This window comes from Lepidochelys kempii, chromosome 1 (genome assembly GCF_965140285.1).
Source record: "Lepidochelys kempii isolate rLepKem1 chromosome 1, rLepKem1.hap1, whole genome shotgun sequence".
Taxonomy (NCBI): Eukaryota; Metazoa; Chordata; order Testudines; family Cheloniidae; genus Lepidochelys; species Lepidochelys kempii.
The window spans coordinates 2901227-2912557 of NC_136380.1; positions in this window are offsets into that span (position 1 = coordinate 2901227).

Below are 11331 nucleotides of genomic sequence, written 5' to 3' on the forward strand. Positions count from 1 at the left end.
AATCTATTGATATAGAAAGTAGTTCATGCATTTATATGTATTCTGTCAGACAACACACGAACAAGGGAACATTCAATTACATTGAAAGTCTGAACATAGACAATTCATAAAGGAAAACTGTATATACAACCCATATTTGGCCTGTGGAACTACTTGCCACAGATATTATTGGAGCAAAAAGCTTAGCTGAATGTGATTCACAAATGGATTGGCCATTGGCCATTGCCTGAACTATTTTATATATCAATAAATTCATAGGCTTCAAAATCAGAAGGGACCATCAGATCATCCAGTCTGACCTCCTGGATTACACAGGTGTCATAAATATAAAGGGAAGGGTAAACTCCTTTAAAATCCCTCCTGGCCAGAGGAAAAATCCTCTCACCTGTAAAGGGTTAAGAAGCTAAAGGTAACCTCGCTGGCACCTGACCAGAATGACCAATGAGGAGACAAGATATTTTCAAAAGCTGGGAGGAGGGAGAGAAACAAAGGGTCTGTGTCTATTGGTATGCTGCTTTTGCTGGGGATAGAACAGGAATGGAGTCTTAGAACTTTTAGTAAGTAATCTAGCTAGGTATGTGTTAGATTATGATTTCTTTTAATGGCTTAGAAAAGAGCTGTGCTGAATAGAATGACTATTCCTGTCTGTGTGTCTTTTTTGTAACTTAAGGTTTTGCCTAGAGGGATTCTCTATGTTTTGAATCTAATTCCCCTGAAGCTACCCTGTAAGGTATCTACCATCCTGATTTTACAGAGGTGATTCCTTTACTTCTATTTACTTCTATTTCTATTAAAATTCTTCTTGTAAGAAAATGGCATGCTTTTTCATTGTTCTCAGATCCAAGGGTTTGGGTCTGTGGTCACCTATGCAAATTGGTGAGGATTTTTACCAAATCTTTCCCAGGAAGTGGGGTGCAAGGGTTGGGAGGATTTTGGGGGAAAGACCTGTCCAAACTACATTTCCCAGTAAACCCAGTTAGAGTTTGGTGGTGGCAGTGGATATTCCAAGGACAAAGGATAAAATTAATTTGTACCTTGGGGAAGTTTTAACCTAAACTGGTAAAAGTAAGCTTAGGAGGTTTTCATGCAGGTCCCCACATCTGTACCCTAGAGTTCAGAGTTGGGGAGGAACCTTGACAACAGGGATTTAAATTTCACCCAGTTACCCCAGTACTGAGCCCCATAACTTTTGCTTGAGTAAGACCTGGTCGACACTAGGATTTTATATTCCATTGTCCTCCTGTTCTTACAGTTGGGAAGTTTATCTGAGATTAAATCTAAATCTGCCATGCTGTAGTTCATACCCATTGCCTCTTGATCTACGTGGCAATGTTCCTCCATAGTTTTAATGGCATAGTTAAGTCTGTCAGACACCTTGACTTACAAGACTTCATTTTCAATTGCATATACCTTTACCAGCCATGTACCTGAAATTTGCAAAGCAGGGTGTCTACTTCCGGCTGAATTTAATTTTGAAAGTATCAGGCATAAGAGTTCAGCCCACTTCTAGCATGAAGCTAAGGGAGAAGATGTCTTGCCCATGTTGAACAATTGTCATATTTAAGCACGTGAGGAGCCGTAGCTCCTCCATGCTTTTCAGCAGAGAAAGTCTGGTAACACCCACCCCCCACACCACCCTGTTAACAGCCAAAGCCCTAAATTGCAAGGGGAGGAGGTGGCGGCATCTGTGCATTAACACACAGCTGGACCCTGAGGTTTTTTCTCAGTTCTTACTCCAGACTGGATGTTTTCCTGGATGATCTGCTTGAGGGCTCGTCTACACTTAAAACACAACAGCGGGGATGCCACAGCGCTTCACTGGGACCTGAGCAAACTACGGCCCACGGCCTCCGATTCTGGCCTTGTACTGGACCTCGACTAACAACTTTCGTCCTGAAGGATCCACTGTGTGATGGAAATGAAGCCACCTTAGGGCTGGAGCCATCACCGAGGGTCACAGCAAAGAGCAAAAGAGCAAAAGAGGGGCATTTTGGCTCATGGTACTAGTGGAAATTCAGCACCTGTGGCAAGGGGCCTGGGATGTATAGCGGCTGTGCGGAGCAGAAATGAATTCAGACCTATTCTCTATCCCATCATGCATACATTGCACTTGGTTTGTCGAACTGAAAGAGATGGTACCTGTGATTTCTGAGATGGAATTGTCTTTGCTGGGGATCCTCCTCATGTATCCATGTCCCACACTTCTCTCATCCCAGCATCTGCAGCAACATCCCACACGGAGGGCTGACAGCACTGTGCATTGTTTATTCTATAGCTCTGTGCAGTCCCAGGGGGGTTTGCTCAGCCTCTAGGGGACAAGCAGCATCTGGATGTAAACAGGCTGGAGACCAGACACTCTCTAGCTCATGTCTCTGTTTCCATGTCTGTACTTCTGTGTTTGTTATTCAGCTTCAACAACAACCAATAATTGTGGGAACTTCCCAAAGGGAGACGAGAACTCTTGGGCTCTCCACTGAGTCAGAGGGGAATTGGCTGCTCTGTGTATTTGTGTATAATTAAAAATTATAGTTGATTACTAAGAAACCTAGGGAAAGTGACTCGGTCTCGTAGGGTCTGATGCTGTCGAAATGCCCAGGAGCGATGGGTAGATAGTCAACAGACGGACCTGGAGAAAGATGACTGAGGGGAGACACGAACGCTTTCTGGAGGCACAAGGGATTTTCGCTACGGTATCAGAGATCAGTAATTCTCATCAGTTACTATTATCACACCACGTAGAACCTTTCTTTGAACAGGAGGACTTGTGGCATCTTAGAGAGTAACACATTTATTTGAGCATAAGCTTTAATGCGCTACAGCTCCTCCTTTCCTTTTGTGGATACAGACTAACACGGCTGCTACTCTGAAACCTGTCATTGAAGGATCTTCAAAAGGGCTAGCAAACGAAAATCACTATGTACACATCCGCATTATATCCATAGGTAAACTGAGGTACAGGGAGACATGACTTGGCCAAAATCAAACAGAGAATGACAGACCCAGGAGTTCTGAGTTCTCTGCCATAAAAATGGTTTCTCCATCAGTAACTGAGGGCATGATAAGTGGGAAATGGACTCATACTGTTGTAGGGCCTGTTCATTGGGGGGGGGGGGGGGTGACGGACTTCTGTAGGGTGCCACCTGAAACAGCCTGTGAGGTTGTGAAAAGCAGCAAGCCCCTCCAGGTCTTGCACTTACACAGTCATACACAGACAGAGACACACACACCTGAACTTACATGAAAACTTTCACTAGCCACTCGTGAACCAACAAGAGAGAGGCTCCAGCCAGTTCCCCCAGCTCCCCAGCCTAGGTCCTCAGAGCTGTACTGTCTTGCCCTTGTCGGAAGACTGACCAGTGTAAGTTTACTGCCCTGCCCCCTTCCCTCAATGTGGAGAGGACAATTCACCAGCCCCTGTTGCTGAGCAGATTTCCCTTTATACTTCAAATAACACACTGTTTTAGGTAAATAAATAGAAAGCAGATGTACTAAGTTCAGAAAGATGGATTTTAAGTTGTTATAAGTGTAACCCTTGGGGTTTAGAGAACATGGCCCCTTTAAATCTTTTTCCAATTGGGGAGGGGAAGCAGTGAGAGAAAGGAGGGAAACTTGCGGGGGGTGGCTCTGGAGCCCAGGGAGAGAAGGGCTGCAGCTGGGAGGCCCCGGACAAAGGAGGAGAGAGAACCTGCCTGAAGCCTGGGAAGGACAGGGCGGCCGATCAGGGACACCCCAGGACAGGAGCCTGAGGAGCACTGTGCCAGGGAGGAATCGCCCGAGAAGGACAGGCCGGAGCTGGACCCAGTATCACTGCTGCCCAGAGCTGCATGGGGCTGTGAGACCTGGGGCTGGTGACTCTGCATTGGGACTAAGGAGGGAGGCTGTAGCTAGTTAAGTGGGGAGGTGGTTGCTCTGGGTGGCTTTGCAGAGAGCAGCAGAAGAGGGCACCGGAGGGGTTTGTTGGGGAAAGTTCACTGGCGCCGAAGACGACCAGGAACACACAAGACTCCCCACTGGACTGGAACATTGCTCGGCACTTCTGAACTCTGTGTGCAGACGCATTGCTGGGCGTCTGCCCTGGCAGCCTGTGCTCCCACTGGGCATGTGGGGCCTTGGTTTGGATGCAACCCTGTTCTACTGCTCCCCCATACGTCCCCTGGTTGTTTTTCTCCTCTCATCCCTCTGTAAATAAATATCTCCCTTTGTTATATCTCCTGTACTTTTCCGGTGGGTGGGTGTGTTCACTCTGGGGAGTTTGGAACAGGTGCCCCTGGGGTGGAAGGATTTTCCCTGCTGCATTCCTGCTCGCGCCGTCTCTTGGCCAGAGCTGCCTGCAGAGCAGGCTCCGGCTTGGCCACAAGGGCGCTAAAGTTATGTAAGTTACAGAAAACACATCAAAGTTGGTTACTTAAGAAATAAACAAAATCAATCTAAGTTCTATACGCTAGACAGGAGTTGAATCATGGAGTGCCTCACCCTGCTGGGACAAACATCCCACCTGTTGGGAACACTGGGGCATGGCCACTAGGTAACTCGAGGGGATGGAAGACCACGAGTGTCGATGAAGCCCCCTCGCACTAGGCCCCTGTGTCCTTGCCCCCCCCCTCCTGCCTGGAGGCACTCGCAGCAGCTCTGTGTGCTAGGCCCAAGTGTCCTTGGCCCCCCCGCCTGGAGGCACACACAGCAGTTATGCTGAGAATCTGCAACAGTATGTTGCAGAGTCAGACTGCCTGAAACTAAGCAAGGCCAAACAGGGGAGATATGGAAGAACAATGCTGAATAAAGCAGCTTTATGTATAGTTTAACAAATGATACAGAGAATCAGGGAACTAGCTGGGAACTGGATTGGCTGGCTATATGGATACTTGGAGCAGCTTGCTATTGGATAAGTATGCTGGGAAAAAGGATGTATAAAAGCCTGTGTAACTTCCTGCTCTGTTGTGCAGGATTTGAGATTTTATTCTCCCTGTACCTTTTTGCAGCTGCAAATAAACTTTTCTGCTTCTCCACCCTGTTGTGATTATTGGGTGTAGCACACCGGGTAACGAACCAACTCAAGCTGTTGTTCAGCCTCTCGGCACTGGGTGCCGGCAACAGCTTTTGGCGTCCCTGGGTGGGCTCGAGGCTGCAATTTAGCCTTGCCCGGACCCCTCCTGGAGGTCGAGGATTGCGGCGAGAACCGACGCCCAGCGCGCACCGGTGAGTTCATCGGGGGACTTGGAGGAGACGCGATTTGATCGACCCCAGAGGGCACAACGGTGCAACGCACTCATATAGTGGAGAAGCTGTTGTGGACCACGGTGAAGAACCGGTCCCTTAGACGTGGGGGAGGAGCAGCTGCAGGCCACGGTGAAGAACCGGTCCCTTGGATAAGGTAGGATCCTTTAAAATCCGGATTATATGCTCTGTTGGAACCTGGGGACGCCCAGAGTTACCCTGTAGGTATGGGACAGGGACAGAGCTCAGAGGTTAGGGCACGGTGTACGCCCCTAGAGTGCATTCTAGCAAACTGGAAGGTATTTGGTGTGGATCCGATGACTAAGAGCCAATTAAAACGATTCTGTACAGTTGACTGGCCTCAATATCAACTAGAGGACCAGGAGTGGTGGCCACCAGGAGGGTCAATTAATTACAACATGATCCTCCAATTAGTTTTGTTTTTTCAGTGAATGGGTAAATGGAATGAACATATGTATGCGCATTTGTTTCTGACTTTATGTACTCGACCAGATATTTTACAGCACTGTAATCTGACTCCGACTGGTTCGGTAGTAGCTAATGTTAGTCCCCAGACCCCCACCCCCACTGTAATGGCAGAGCCGGTGTCCCCTTCGGCTCCCACACCCCCACCGTATAAGGGTAGGATGCCTCGGGTTATAGAGATTGCCCCCTCGGTGGGACTCTATCCTTTGCTTACCGAGACTGTTGTGGCTTGCCCAGGGGCAGATGGACGTCAGGCTACCACTATGCAAGTTTACATCCATGTGCCATTCAATTCAATAGACTTAGCAGCTTTTAAAACACAGGCTGGGGAATTCTCAACGAACGCAAGCAGGTTTATTTCAGTCTTTGAGGGGTGCCTCAGTAGTCACAAGCCGATTGAGACGACTGTAATATCCTCCTGAGAACCCTGTGGTCTGAGGTGGAGAGGGATCAGGTTACAGCTAAGGCAAGGGAAGCGTCAGCGTTCAAGCGAAAAAAAAGAAAGGAAGCTATCTGTCAAGTTCCTACCCCAAGTAACCGTAAGCGGCTCAGGGCATTTCTGGGTATGGCAGGCTTTTGCAGGATATGGATCCCAGAGTTTGGACTGTGGGCTAAACCCCTGTACGACTGTGTAAAAGGAGCAGATCATGACCCTTTCTATTGGACCCCAGAGGCTGACAGGGCATTTAAAATCCTGAAAAGAAAATTGATGGAAGCCCCAGCTCTGGACCTGCCGGATCTCTCTAAGCCATTTCAGTTGTATGCACATGAACGAAGCGGGGTGGCGCTAGGAGTGCTTACACAGCTGTTAGGAGCATGGAAGCGTCCTGTGGCTTATTTTTCTAAGCAATTGGATCAGGTTGCAAAGGGTTGGCCGGCATGTTTACGGGCGGTCGCAGCTACTGCCCTATTGCTTGAGAAAGCCGAGAAGCTAACATTGGGAGGGGTTATGCAAATCTATACTCCCCATATGGTCCGAGCCTTATTGGCTGCAAAGGGAGGGCTTTGGCTCACCCAGGCTCGGATTGCTCGGTACCAGGCTAAGCTGTTAGAGAACTCTGAAGTCACCCTACAGCCTTGCCCCTCCCTTAACCCAGCCACTCTCTTGCCAGAAACAGAGGAACAGAAACATGACTGTTTAGAGATCATAGATGTCCAGTACTCCAGCCGTCCGGATTTAAAGGATGTACCCCTCCCAAATGCAGATTATGAGTGGTACACGGATGGTAGCAGTACTGTAATAGATGGGCAAAGGAGGGCGGGTTATGCTGTTGTGACCCTCCATGACACTGTGGAAGCTGAAGGTTTGCCTGCTGGGACCTCTGCCCAGCTTGCCGAACTAATAGCCCTGACCCGTGCACTTGAACTGTCAAAAGGAAAGCGGGTCAACATTTTTACTGATTCAAAGTATGCTTTTGGTGTGCTGCATGCTCATGCTGGCCTATGGAAGCAAAGGGGAATGCTGACAGCCCAAGGCTCCCCAGTCAAGTACGGGCCCCAAATCCTCCGGCTCCTGGAAGCCGTACAACTCCCCTCGGAAGTGGCGGTGGTACACTGTAAAGCCCATCAAAGGGAGGATCAAGAGGTGGCCAGAGGTAACGCCCGGGCAGATAGAGAGGCTAAGCATGCTGCCACCCTGCCATCCCCTCAGGCTGAGAACGCCCATATGCATGCCCTTATCCCATCAGTAGGGGAGCTTCCAACCCCTCAGTACTCTGGGGAGGAGAGACAGCTAACTGACAAACTCAGTCTCCGGGAAAAGGAGGGATGGCTCCATTCCCCAGAAGGGAAGGTTCTCTTACCAAAGGGCCTAATCCGACCAGTGCTGCAGAACCTACATCAAACCACTCATGCTGGCAGGGAAACACTTATCCAGCTAATGGGAAAATACTTTATCACTTCCGGACTCCGACCCCTGGCTGCCCAGGTACAAGCGGACTGCTTAGTCTGCCAAAAGAATAACCCCCGACCGGGACATCCTGTGCCACCAGCTGCCCTAGAACCCACTCCGGGCCCCGGACAAGTGTGGCGAATAGACTTTACTGAGTTTCCCCGGACCCAAGGGTTCAAATATCTCCGTGTTATAGTGGATCGGTTCAGCGGATGGCCAGAAGCCTTCCCATGCCGTAACTGCGCTGCCAGGACAGTGGCCCTCTAGTTTGTTAAGGAGATCGTTCCTCGCTTTGGACTCCCCCTGTGGATGGAATCTGACAACGGGACACACTTCACGTCAAAAATCATTCAAAGCATCTCACAGGCCTTACAGATCCCCTGGAAACTCCATACGCCCTGGAGACCGCAAGCCAGTGGGGTAGTGGAGCGGACCAATCAGACCCTTAAACGGCATCTCTCAAAAGTGTGCCAAGAAGCCTCACTGCGATGGCCTGATGCTTTGCCCCTCGTCCTACTCCGTATCCGTGTTCTCCCAAAGGGTAGATTAGGGCTCAGTCCCTTTGAAATTATGTTTGGAAGGGCATGGCCCATGAATGGCACCCCGGTTCTGTCAGGGGAATGGGAGTTGGGTAATGTTTTTTTGTCACAGTATATGTGTTCCCTCTCTGCTGTTCTCTTGTCTCTTCACAGGTATACCAAGGATTCCCAGCCTCTCCCCTTGGACTCTCCCGTTCACTCCTTACAGCCCGGTGACTCTGTGCTTGTTCGCACCTGGAAAGACGAGCCTCTCCAGGAAAAGTGGAAAGGACCCTATACCGTCCTGCTGATTTCCCATACAGCGGCAAAGATCGAGGGACACAAGAACTGGATCCATCACTCTCGTCTGAAGGCAGTACCTGCCCCCTCGTCAGCAGAACAGTGGACCATCCAACCTGCTGACTCCTCATCTAGTGACAATCTCGGGCTAAAGCTACTGTTTAAAAGACACAAATAGCGGGCACCTTAATGCTAAAATGGGCCCACCCAGGTACTGGAGACCCTGGGTTGGGAAGACTCTGGTAATAATTAATTGGGTAACATTGTTATTCTTTGTATTGGTATTTCCAAACTGTGCATATCGGGAGCATAACTCCTTTGTTTTGCTTGCGCACCATGTTGCTACTTTAACAAACCAGACTGATTGCTGGGTATGTGCTCCGACTCCACTGTCCCCCAAAATGGGAATGCCCCTTGACATGCTGCCCTTGACCCTAGCAGAATTAGCCACCACCAAAGAGCAGGAAAGAACGGACTCACCGTTCTGGAACAAGACCTCTTTACAGCAAGCCACCTATCAGGACCAGGAGTATTCAGTTGCAGTACTCACTGAGGGAGTGTTATGTTTTACCCGAAACCAATCTGATCCCTATGGGCATCCTGTGGGAAAGAGCTCCTGTGTTATTACACAGTGGGCTGATGGGTATTGGATAAAGACCAACAGGGGAGGCCAACAGTGTGGGTGTAATGGTTCCTCCCCTTTTAGGGAAACACTTACAAATAATCTTACCACAAAAAAGGGGTTTGGAAATGTAACTTGCCGTCCAGTTAATATCTCCAATGTAGCAAGCCCAAGTGAGAAAACTCAGAGCCAAGGCTGTTGAGTGTTCTCAAAGGGGGGAGTTGTTGGGAACACTGGGGCATGGCCACTAGGTAACTCGAGGGGATGGAAGACCACGAGTGTCGATGAAGCCCCCTCGCACTAGGCCCCTGTGTCCTTGCCCCCCCCCCCCTGCCTGGAGGCATTCGCAGCAGCTCTGCGTGCTAGGCCCAAGTGTCCTTGGCCCCCCCGCCTGGAGGCACACACAGCAGTTATGCTGAGAATCTGCAACAGTATGTTGCAGAGTCAGACTGCCTGAAACTAAGCAAGGCCAAACAGGGGAGATATGGAAGAACAATGCTGAATAAAGCAGCTTTATGTATAGTTTAACAAATGATACAGAGAATCAGGGAACTAGCTGGGAACTGGATTGGCTGGCTATATGGATACTTGGAGCAGCTTGCTATTGGATAAGTATGCTGGAAAAAAGGATGTATAAAAGCCTGTGTAACTTCCTGCTCTGTTGTACAGGATTTGAGATTCAAATCTCCCTGTACCTTTTTGAAGCTTCAAATAAACTTTTCTGCTTCTCCACCCCGTTGTGATTATTGGGTGTAGCACACCGGGTAACGAACCAACTCAAGCTGTTGTTCAGCCTCTCGGCACTGGGTGCCGGCAACAAATTCAAATACAAAAATTATACACATGAGGCTTCCACAATACAAATAATTATCATAAACAATAAATGCAATAATCCACACAAGTAAGGACCTAGTTCCCACCACCCTTCATTGCCGTTAGCGACAGAGGAAGATCAAACCGTGCTGGCCAGCTGCAGAGTGTGAGTAATTCGAATACAGGAGGAAATGCCCCCCGTTCAGCTCAGACAGGAGAATTTGTTCAGTCTCATAACGCTGCTGTAAAATCCAGGTGCTCCACACCAGAGAAATACCCCCAATGAGCCAGAGGAGCAGGCCGAGAGCTCAGCTGTGGGAATCCAAGCGCCCTCCACCGGGGCTGTCCTGGAAAGTCTGACTCAGCCTGGAACATTAGATTTCAATTCCACCTGTGCGACACTAGGAGGAAATGAACCAAGAGGGAGAGAACAAATCCAGTCCAAACACTAATCCAGTCTTTATCCTGTCTACGGGCCCCCCTTTGTTCCAGGGCAGCTTTGTGGGGGAGGGACACGCCACCCACAGGGACATTCTGTTGCTGTTGCTTTCATTAAGTCTCTTCCCCCAGAGCGAGCCCAGGGACTGTGATGCGTTGGCAGGTTTCTGAGTGGGAGCGGAAGTGGAGTCCAGGAGTTCACACCTCACAGGAGTGGGGAACCCACAGGCCACAGCTAGTTCTGAAAACCTCACATTCACCTTGAGAGAATGACGAAGGCTCAGGCTCCTTCTTCCAGCCTTTCCTCTGCATCCCACCCAACAAACAGTCCATGCCAGAGCAGGAGTCCATTTCCCTCTTGGCATGAGAGAGAGACTGTGGTTAGGGCAGAGGAGTCACGACTGCTGGATTCTGTCTGTCATCCTGCTGTTACCGGCACCCAGTGCCGAGAGGCTGAACAACAGCTTGAGTTGGTTCGTTACCCGGTGTGCTACACCCAATAATCACAACGGGGTGGAGAAGCAGAAAAGTTTAATTGAAGCTTCAAAAAGGTACAGGGAGATTTGAATCTCAAATCCTGTACAACAGAGCAGGAAGTTACACAGGCTTTTATACATCCTTTTTTCCAGCATACTTATCCAATAGCAAGCTGCTCCAAGTATCCATATAGCCAGCCAATCCAGTTCCCAGCTAGTTCCCTGATTCTCTGTATCATTTGTTAAACTATACATAAAGCTGCTTTATTCAGCATTGTTCTTCCATATCTCCCCTGTTTGGCCTTGCTTAGTTTCAGGCAGTCTGACTCTGCAACATACTGTTGCAGATTCTCAGCATAACTGCTGTGTGTGCCTCCAGGCGGGGGGGGCAAGGACACTTGGGCCTAGCACGCAGAGCTGCTGCGAGTGCCTCCAGGCAGGAGGGGGGGGTGGGGCAAGGACACAGGGGCCTAGTGCGAGGGGGCTTCATCGACACTCGTGGTCTTCCATCCCCTCGAGTTACCTAGTGGCCATGCCCCAGTGTTCCCAACACTACCATTCAACCTCTGTGTG